This window comes from Falco punctatus, assembly GCF_963210335.1.
Source record: "Falco punctatus genome assembly, chromosome: 6".
NCBI classification, from domain to species: Eukaryota; Metazoa; Chordata; class Aves; order Falconiformes; family Falconidae; genus Falco; species Falco punctatus.
Genome location: NC_137585.1, coordinates 90,336,059 through 90,342,865, shown reverse-complemented (window position 1 = coordinate 90,342,865; position 6,807 = coordinate 90,336,059). Strand labels below are relative to the sequence as shown.

The 6,807-nt window shown below is 46.8% G+C and overlaps 1 protein-coding gene across 1 annotated transcript in view; it reads right to left on the bottom strand.

The window, feature by feature from the left end:
* Nucleotides 1-6,807, bottom strand: part of CELSR1 (cadherin EGF LAG seven-pass G-type receptor 1) — a 295,961-nt gene that overhangs the window by 203,230 nt on the left and 85,924 nt on the right. The window lies entirely within an intron of this gene.

Sequence of the window (6,807 nt, the reverse complement as noted above, 5' to 3'; positions counted from 1 at the left end):
CAGAGTTTATGTGTTTTAAAGATGATAAAGAGAAGCTCAGAAGAGCTGTAGTTCTGGCAGGGCTTTTGGCTGGGGTATGTCCCTGGTTCTGGCGAGTGTTGGGTCTGTGAAGCTTCTTGCACGCTGAGCTGGACCAGACATGGTTCAGCATCTCACAGCACAGCAGCTTGCCATGGTGAACAGTTAATAGCCTGCATAATGACTGCTGGTGGGATGGTCAGGGATGTGACATCCTAGGGGTTGCACAGCCACCAGGCACTACTAGATGGGCCCTTTCTGGGTCTGTGTTCCCCCTCTGCCACATCCTACCTACTACAGACTTCGCCTAATTTCAGATATTGGTCTTCGAGGAAGGTTTTCAGACTCCCTCTGTTGTAAAATGAGAGAAATGTGCACTCCTGGGGTGTAGGTCACTTCATCCGCATGCAGCTCAGCTGGCTCGCAGCACAGAAATTGCTCTTCAGCGATGAGAGATACAAGCACCTGCACTAGTCATCCAGGCAGAGCAAAGCAAAGTGATGTTACTTCATCAGTGCTGGGTTTTTGCAGCTGCCAATGTGTGTGGGGACTGCAACTCCCCTTTCAACTGCACCATAAGCCCACAGCCTCCCCCATTGCCGTGGCACGATGAGCAATTCTTTGAGGCCTTTTCACCTGTGCCTTGTAGTGAGCAGCTGAGACAGATAAAAATCTAATTTCTTCAAGTTTAATCTACTTCTGGAGACAAGAACTCAGAGAGAGAGGGAAATGGTACCTCCTTGCCTGTTAGGGAAGAGCAACCAAAGCCACCTGCAGCGAGGAGGAGAAGAAAGAGGGGGAGGCTTGAGGAAATTTTGCAGAAGGGATTTTGAGTCTGACAGAAACCCAATGAGGCCAGTGCTTGGCTGGAGAAGCTGGAAAGCTGTGGGGGGACAAGGTAGGATATAAGCGGATATTGGCACTGTGGGTTTATGTTGACCAAGCAACAAGGGATGTCTTGTTTGGAAACAATTAGAGACCTGCAGAAAATGAAATGGAGGTAGTCTTTGGGATCTTCTCTGAAAACTTCCTCATCATGCTGGGATTGCCAGGGCTAAATCAGAGAGGAGCATCTGTAAAGCGTAAGCTAGAGGTGAGCAGGTTTAGTCCCATGCTCCCTTTGTCTTTACTGTTGAACTGAAAGAGCCACCACCCCCTGCTGCTGGGTTCTGCCCACAGCCTGCTGCTATTACAGATTGTGAAATATGGAAGTAGATGTCCCAGACAACACTCTATAGGGTTATTTTTGCCTATAAACCAACTATTTTCTATGCTGAGCAGACCAAAGCATCAGCCATAAATCTCCGCTCTCCAAAGTCACCTACAAAGGGCTGCACATGGTGGTGTCACAGCCTCTTGCCATGAGCCTGGTGCACAGGTAGGCTGTACCTCGCCAGCCAGGCACCGCCGGGACCTGCTGAAGGTCGAGCAGATTGCAAAGTGTCAGCAAGGGCAGGGCAGGGCAGTGGAGCCAGGGGCAGGCACTTGCCTCCTGCTTCCTTGGTGCCCGGCAGTGTCCCTTGGCACACTCCTCCTCACTGTGCCCTTGCCGTCCTGCCAGCCTGTCCCTGTGCCCGTGAGCAGGCTCTCTGGCACAGAAGCTGTTTTCTTTGCTGTCGAGACCTGCTTTCATTTGAATTATTTTAGCACTGCTGAAATAAAAATAAAATAATTGGGATGGGTGACTTATTCTTTTTGGTTTTATTTCAGCCCTGACACAAGTTGGCTGAGTTTCAACGAACCGATTTATACCAAATACTGCTCTGCCATATCCACAGCTTATCTTTATCTATAAGAATGAAAATAACTGGCAGCAGCAGGTTTAAGCCAGCTCCCACAGGAGCTGCTGGAAGGAGCTGTGTGTGTGTTGTCCTTCAGGGTCAGGGCTTTGGACTGGACTGCAGGTAGAGGTATTTGCTGTGCTCAAGGCCTCTCTCACTGCGGCTGTCTCCGTGACTCAGCTTGGCAGTAGGGCACGGGCACTGTTTCAGCTCAGGGTTCAAAACCCAGATGTTATCACACCCATTTCTGTAAGGACAAGGTGCTACCATCTTAGGCTGTGTGACTCAGCACCCTGGTGGAGGTGTCCTAGCTGGCTGACTCGAAGGAGAGAACTGAGTCTCAGAAGATGAAAAAGGACTTTTCCCACCTTGTTAAAAATAAGTTCAATTCTTAGTGAAATCTCATTTAGTTATAACCTAAGAATATAAGTAGGATCTCATACTGGAACTTACTGAGAATAGTGACCTGGCCTCTAGCAAGACACACGGAACATAACACGTGGTATGGTTTAGATTATGCACATCCACATCTTAAATCTCAGTTGTGAATGCTCAGTGACGGAGCCAGGGAGATGCCAGTACAGGAGAACACCAGCCCTGCACAGTGAAACACAACCTGATCTGTTGTGCCATGAAATCCCACAAGTGATCAGGGATCTCAGCTCAGCCACGTCTTCCAATAAATCTTCTGCAATGCCCAGTCAAACCTTATCCCTGGCTGACTCTAGGGCGCTGAGAAGACTGATGTGGCTTTTACCTCTTCTGGGTCATCATCTGACAAGTGTGGGAACACAACATAACCAAGATGTGGAGAGGACACTATTTTCAGTGCTGAAATAATACTGAATATTTCACTGTTAAACTGCCTTCAGGGACAGACAAAAGATCTTTTATGAAGGTTGATAACAACAACAGTGCTCGGACCTTCAGACCCAGCTAAGAAGAGTTCTGTTTTGAAGTTAGAACGAGAAGTGGAGGTTGGATTTCCACCCATGGGCAGGCACCTAGCTGTGTTAGAGATGTGTGCAAGATTTAAGTAATAATACTGTTGTGCTTAATTTCCAAGGAGTCCTCACCCTTGGCCTCCTCCTAAATTGGCCCTTTGTTCGAAAATATTAGAAAGTGAAAATGCACCTGATGCTAAGCCTGGAGGAGATGGCGCTCACTGGGGAATGGACTCCTGCTCCAAGTTACGTGCATTTCTCTCATGAATCCTTTAAGGGATAAAACCAGTGTCTAGGGTGCTGATCAGTTATCCTTTACTTCAGAAACACTTGCTTCTTCTTTCATGTATTTTCCCTGATTTTTTTTTTTTTTCCAAATAGTGGCCCAGTCTCATCAGGAGGGTTAAAAAGGCATGCCCCAGGTTAGGAATAGGAATTGCAGGGCTAGGGGTTCTGAGCTGGGAGGCAGGTGGCTACAGCCAGCAGTTCCTATGCTCCTCCTAATAGCCAGGGCCCTTATTTCAAGTCCCCTTTCCCACTCATCCAAACAGAGGGAGGAAAGAAATCAGGGCATATTTTTTTTTCCCTGAGCTATAGCAGTAAGTGAGCAAGCAGTGGCTCTGTGCTCTTGCTCTTCCCAACAGCTTGTAAGAGAGTCACTAAGAACGTCAGGGTTAAGTATCAGTACAAAGTTGTTCAGCCTTGTATAGGCATGGATGCTTTGGCATCTTTGTGCCCAGAAGCAAAACTGCAGATATCTAGGTTTACTTCGCATTTTTCCAGGTCACTTCCAGAGCTGTTGCCTGGTCAGGCCTTGGCAGGTGTGTAGCTGAGTGTCAAAGTTATCCCCAGCCAGGATAAGTCCTGAAAAAAACAGCAAAAATGTGATCCAAATGGTAAATTACAAACAAAAAAAAACCCAAAACCAAAACAAGAGAGAGAGAAAACTTCCAAAGATTGAATATTCCTTTCTGAACAGTCTGAACTGACTATTCATTCACATGAATAGGGCACTTAGGGCATGAATTTCTGTTCTGCCTCTACCTAGTGGAGGCTCCTTGCCAGAGCCAGCAGATATGGGCTGTTTCTGAGGATGCTGCACCCCCACAGCAGCTGGCAGGGTGGGATAAGACCTCTTCCTGGTGTTCCTTTGTATCTAGCGTAACTTTCCTATAAAGCAGAGAGTTACTGTCGCTTGCAAACTTGCATCTATTTAGTCTTTTGTTATGAAAATTCTTCTTGCCATTTATGCACTTCTAATCCCTTTAAAATATGGCTGAGATCTTGGTTGCTGTGATACCCTTTGGCATGGAGGACCTCCCGCTCATCCTTCATGGTGCACAGCTGCTTGCATCGAACTTTCTGCTGCTGCTGTTCAGTGTTGTTCAGTATCCTGCCCTACAAATGCACATATCACAAGTGGTTATTAGCTTATGCCAGGGAAGATGCTGGCTCTGAAAGAAGGATGGTGCACGCGGTGTCCTGTGATAGTTAAGAGCTCTATCCTTTCCATTTAAAGATACTTAAATGCCAGAAACAGCCTTACAGGCATATGTTCAGGGAATTGACAGAATCAGAGGTTTGTAAGAACTTTTGTCCCCTTGTATTTAGAACTTGAGAAGAGGCGTGATGAGAAGATGTGCGAGATGCCTGCTGCTGAGCTATAAAGGCTTCTTTGTGCTGAATCATCTGGGCTAAAAAGAGCTCTGGCTCTCTCCTGCTAAGTGGCCAGGGGCTGCTGCTAGACCCCACTGAGACAGCTTTTGTTAGCCCTGATCTGCTGTAGTGAGAGATGTCTGGGTGCTTTCACTACTACACGAGCCGCAAAAAGGGGCTGGGAGATGAATTTGAATTTTCTTCTTTTGCTCTTCCACTGGGGCTTCCACTTGAAGCTGCAATTTCCTTGCTCTAGACCTGGGCCAGAGTCCAAGTCAGTGTGGAAGCAGTACAGACTTAGTGTGAGTTCATGTGGACGTGGCACTTCAGGGTCTGTGTGGGAGGCAGGGGAGGATGCTGCATCTCTAAAGTCAGCACTGAGATGTGACTTTCTACCACGCTGATGTCAGGAGGAAGTAGCTGTGGGATAAATGTTCATTCCCCAAAATTAACCTCTCAACAAAAGCAACCGTCTACCTTTCAATGTGTTCAGGCAGCCCTTGCTATTGCAGGCCTCCCACTTTGCTAGAACCGAGCCATGCCTCAGAAAGCTTCCTGCAAGGGCCAGTTTTATTGAGATGGAGCAGTCAATAGCCTGTCTCCACCAGTGCCTGCAAGACCAGGCTTCCTGGGAGACCTTGAATCCTGCAGCCCTCCACAGAAACTGGAAACCTGCAAAAAGAAGACGGTAAATGGCAACAGCACACTCACGTTTCCTTTACTTCAGTGCTACTGGATGCGGTGCACTCCTTTTGTCGGTCTTCCCGACAGCACTCATGGCTCTCCTGTCTGGAGATCTGTTTTTCAGAGGCAGGCCGGTGTTCACCGGGATGTGCCCTAGCCTGTGGGGTGGGGCAGGGCAGATGCATCCCCTGGTTTATTTAAAAAGTTTTGCCGGATACTTTTGCCAGTGTAGGCAAATATGGATGTACTTTATGTAAAGAATATTCTCCACACCTGCACAGGAGGAGGCTACGTGCTCAGGAAGTTGGAGAGGTGCATGGTCCTGCCCAGGGGCTGGATGTACAGGAATAATCAGTGAGCAGCCACAATGTAGCAAAGTCAGTGCAAGTCCCTACAGAAGGGTGACTTTTTATCACTTTTTAGGCAGGTGAAGTTATTTTAAAGCAGTACTGATTTGACTCAGTCACACTCATATTCTCATAACCACATGCTCACAAGGTGGGTGTATCCAAGGCATCTGGCCAGCATGCAGGCACCAGGAGGTCTGTGCCCAGCTTTGTGATAACTTTGAAGATGAGGAATGGTGCCATCATGTCCTCACCAAATTTGCCGGGTTCCTCTTAGATCGGTGACCATGTGCTGGTTCTGGAGGTGCCTCTAGTTCCCTTTAGCTGCTGGTAGCAACTACACTGTCCATCCTGCTCCACCTCTGGGAGTTACCAGGATTTACTCCTGGCCCTTTGTTTCCTGACTGTGTTCTGAGCAGCTGCACGCTGTGTGTGTGCCAATTTTTTGGTGGGCTCCTCATCGAGGTCCCGTCAGCACGTGCCACTCTTGCAGCATTCACTTATAGTCTCCTGCCTTTGGTCCTTTCTGGTGCCTCACACCCAGCCATTGCCATTCCTTCCCCATTCTTACCCATCTTCCCATTTCTCTTACCATTAAAATCTTCTTCTGTCTTCTGAAGACAGTTAAATCTGTAAGATTTTTTTTTTTTTTTCTGAATGAACTCTGTAAAAGATCTTTTTGTGGGGGGAATTAGCATTATGGACATTAAAAGGCAGGAAATTGTGTATAATTTTTTTTTTCAAATCAACTGCTTCAAGGGAGAAAATGAGAAATGTTTTTGAGAACAGCTTTCCTTTACATAAGAAAGCAGAAGCTCCATTCCTCTCTTTTTCTCACACCATCTGTGTTTATTAACTCTATTTTAGAAACAAAACATCTCTTACATCTTTCATGTAAGCCAGGCTAACACAATCCACATTACCATCTATGCAAATGCAGGAGACACGTAGGAAAGGAAGATGGAAAGCTTTCTTTTATGCTTTCTTTTAAGTTTCAGAGGCTGAAGAAAACTGCCTGAAACTCTTCACATTTCATGCGTAGTACAAGGCAGATGTTACATGTATGCAGGCAACCCAGATCAGCCCTTTGGTGCACCAAACCCAAAATCTTGTTTCCAGCAGTGCCCGTGACAGAATAGGCAAGAAAGACTGTAGGAATCTTCCTGTTTTCCCAGTCTCTAACAATTTCCAGCATAGTCTGTAAGTGTTTGGCAACTCTCAATGGATGTCACTCCCACTAATTTGTCCTCAAACCAAATTCTAGCATCTCCAGCATCTGTTGGCCAAGGGCTCAATAGGTGGACTGCTTGTTGCATGAAGTGCTGCTTCTCCTAACTTACTTTAAAACTCAGTTCTTCCATTGTTTCTTTTGATGCT